The sequence below is a fragment of the Varanus komodoensis genome, unplaced genomic scaffold (assembly GCF_004798865.1).
Source record: "Varanus komodoensis strain SLA01 unplaced genomic scaffold, ASM479886v1 scaffold1024, whole genome shotgun sequence".
Lineage (NCBI taxonomy): Eukaryota > Metazoa > Chordata > Lepidosauria > Squamata > Varanidae > Varanus > Varanus komodoensis.
This window is the reverse complement of record NW_025335280.1, coordinates 12,112-15,504: the sequence shown is the minus strand read 5'-3', so window position 1 is coordinate 15,504 and position 3,393 is coordinate 12,112. Positions and strand designations below refer to the sequence as shown.

The following is a 3,393-nucleotide window of genomic DNA, read 5'->3' as shown; positions in this document are numbered from 1 at the left end:
CCCCCCAAATGATTTCTAGGAAGGAACTTGTTGTTTTTGGTTGTTTCTAAAACTGGGTGGGCAGTCAGGAAAAGGGAGGGAAAGTGAGGAGAGGTTTGGGGAAGTGGGCTCGGGGAACTGTAACTCTGCCTTTAGCTTTTGAATTAAGTAGTTCATCTTGTATTGGAACTGAGGGGGAAGCTATGATGTCAGTGGGGTGTTGATGCTTAAGATGGAGATCAAAATGGCTCATCCTCTGCTTTCTTCCTCTGTCTCCATCCCCAGCAGCGAATGTGACCCTGGATCCGGAAACTGCTCATCCTCATCTCATCTTGTCCAAGGATTATAAAAGTGTCAGCAAGGGAGACGGAATGCAAAATGTGCCTGACAATCCGAAGAGATTCAGCTACCACGCTTTTGTGCTGGGCTGTGAGGGCTTCACAGCTGGAAGACACTCCTGGGAAGTCCGTGTGGGAAGTGAGGGATCCTGGGCTGTGGGTGTCGCCAGAGAGTCTGTGGACAGATTGGGCCCGGTTCATTTTTCTCCTAAGGAAGGGTTCTGGCTTTTGTGGTATTCAGGAAATACATACAAAGCTTGCACTAGTCCTCCTTCTGCTCTGCTCATGAGTGGGGAGCCAAAGACTATCCGGGTGTCTGTGAACTGTGATGGGGGGTCGGTGGCCTTTTATGATGCTGACAGAGAAATGCTCCTCTACACCTTCTCAGGGGTCCCACGTGCAGGAGAGCCCCTCTTCCCCTTCTTTTATGTTTATGGGGATGCCCTCCTCAGGATCACTTCTTAAGGCCCCAGGAGCCTTCATGGCAGGCCCTCTGAAGACTGCAAAGATAGTCAAGAACCCGTTTTCTACTTCTGCAGAATGCCCTGGAAAGCATTCTGGATCAGTCGCAGTCACCAGAATAAAGCCAACCAAAAGAGTGCCTGAATTCTCCGTCTCCTTCCTGGAGTTTTCTCTCCGGCTTGATTCTCAAGGTGACAGGAACCCAATATCGTGATCCACAGGGATCTCCTTTCAGAGATATCGCCATGTCAGTGAATTTCTGTCCTTGTTTCAGATTTCCTTCCTCCTCCTCTCCTTTCCACAAGAACTCCAATGCCTGCAAACTTTGGCAATACATGCCAGGCCAAAGCCAACCACTGTCCCTGACTTGCCTGCCTTCACTCACAGGCGCCATCCCTGTTTGCTCTCTCAGAGCCTCACTTGGCCTTTCAGCAGAAATGCCCACATCGGAAAGGTGGAGGAACAGGAAGGGAAGGTGCAACCTGCCAGGCGTACCCCAAATTGCTGCCTCCAACCCCCCTGGGAAACGGGAACGGGATGCGGCATTGTGATTGGTGGGGTCCCTGCATGGGAAGTGAGGGTGGCTGCCTGGGGGGCCCATGGGGGCCTCCACGTTTTCTCCTTGCGCTGGCCCCTTGCATTCCCACGATGCAACATCCAAACCTGCATTGTCGTTCCCAGGATGCAGTCGGGAAATGGAAGAGCAACTGCATTGTGGTTAAACCAAGAACGAAGCAACAGGAGAGGCTGAATATGGTAGACAGAAGACCAGATTTCCCACTTTATATTAGTACACACAATTGTTTATGTAAGTGCACATCCTCAGGTTCCCTTGATTTTGGGGATGCATCTCCCCTCCTTGTCTGCCACCCCTTCCTGCTCCCTTGCACGCACCCCAAACCTTCCAGGGGTTTTTGCTTGCTGAGATGCAGACTCATGTCAGAGGATTATCTCCCTGTAGCTTGTGCCTGTTACTCTTCCGGCTGGAAAAAGAGAAACCTGATACACCCGTCCCTCCATTCATTCATGCCTTCATCCAAAGGGAAAACAGTAAGCGTGTAATGATGGAAAGAATTAGTCTGCTGGGTAAGTGGCTGATGTTGGAAAAGGAACACCCCTAGCGGGATGGGGGGTGGGAGGGATGTTCCTGCAACTCGTTACTGCAGGTCCTGCTCCTTTACACTTTGTGCTCTGCCCATTCTCCAGGAGGGCCAAAGGAATGTCGGAAGNNNNATCCCTGGGCACAGGCTCCCCTGCCTGCCCCACACGCCTCCTTCCGCGATGTGCGTGGGGACAGTCGCTCTGCAGGGGCCGAAGCAGCCGCGACATTCCTCATCCAGGTGGCGCTGAAGCATCCGGGTCCCCTGGGGAGGGTCAGGGGGCTTCCAGGGAGCAAGCGAAGCAGCAGCGAGGGACCAGCCCAGGCCCTCTGGGGGCCCCCAGCCATCCCAGGATGACGCCTCAGGGCTGCCCAGGGAACCGAGCCAAGGCCAGCTCCTCCCCACAAGCCTGGGGGGGGGGTATCGGGTTGCTTGTGAGGGGCTCTCTCAGCTCTGCTCCTCTGCAGGTTCAGCTCTGCTCATGGCCAAACTAGGAAGCAAGCAGGGCTGTGTCAGCAATAGGAGATCATGTGTTCTTGCAGCATGAAAGTCATTGGCAAAATTCTGACTTTCTGGGGTGCATCTTGTCCTCTAATTGCAGCATGATCCCCCTGAACTTTGCTTCCCTTCCGTATGATTGAATTACCTGGTCGATATCCAGTTCTGCGCTGGTCCAGCAGAAGAGCGCTGAAGAGCAGGTCCCACCAAGAGGCTGGGCCTTGCAGCCGGGCCTGTTGGAGGCCAGACTTGAGAGGCTTACGGCAAAGGCTAAACCGGCTGACTTGCTGTCACGCAATGCTATGTGACCTGCATGAAGGAAAGTGGTTGGCATGTTCATGCAGATGCTTGGTGCGCGGGGAAGATCTGTGGCTGGACTGCAAGCATTGAAGAGGAGAAGGATTCTGCATGTAGGAGAGAGTGAGCGAGAGCACAGGGGGTCATGTGAACCTGCCTCCCAGGTGAGGTGGGAGGAGAGAAGTGGCTGACAAGACGCAGCTCAAGCGAAGAGGTCAGCGCGCTTTGTGTCCGGCAGCGGCCCCTTCCCCCCACCTGCTTTGTGGACAGAAGCATGCGGAGCGAAGGCAGGCAGCGTCACGAATCCCAAGCTCCCCTTCTGAGCACTGCACGCACTGACCTCTTCACATCTATTCCGCAGGCGAAGAGCGCGATTTCTGGCCTCTGGTTTCATCAGCTCATCTGCAGCCAGTTCTTCATTGGACACTTCACCTCAATCCGCTTGTCTCTGATCATTTCTCACTCCTGATGGTATTCCACTTGGATGCGCTTGGTTGGGGGGGTGCTTTCTCTGAGTGGGGCATTTTAATGCAGCTTTGATTGTCTTCAGACATCTAGACCGTTCTCTCAGAGTCCGCCAGCAGTTCGTTAGCCATGATGCGTCTGTGTGCTTCTCGGGCAGCTCCTGTCCTGCTTCAGAGGAGAACAAAGTTCCTGTGCAGAATGGGGCCTCCACCAGAGAATAGCTACCCGCTTGGGGAGGTACCAAGAGTACCTCC

At 54.0% G+C, this 3,393-nt stretch overlaps 1 long non-coding RNA gene across 2 annotated transcripts in view; it reads left to right on the top strand.

The window, feature by feature from the left end:
- Positions 1-786: 786 nt before the first annotated feature.
- LOC123017827 overlaps positions 787-3,393 on the top strand; it is a 3,793-nt gene continuing 1,186 nt past the window's right edge. Inside the window, exons 1-2 of one of the 2 annotated variants that reach the window (XR_006413668.1) lie at positions 787-1,587; positions 1,741-1,865. This is a non-coding gene — a long non-coding RNA (uncharacterized LOC123017827). Of the gene's footprint in view, positions 1,866-3,393 lie in introns of both variants that reach the window. The other variant, XR_006413669.1, reaches the window with a different exon arrangement.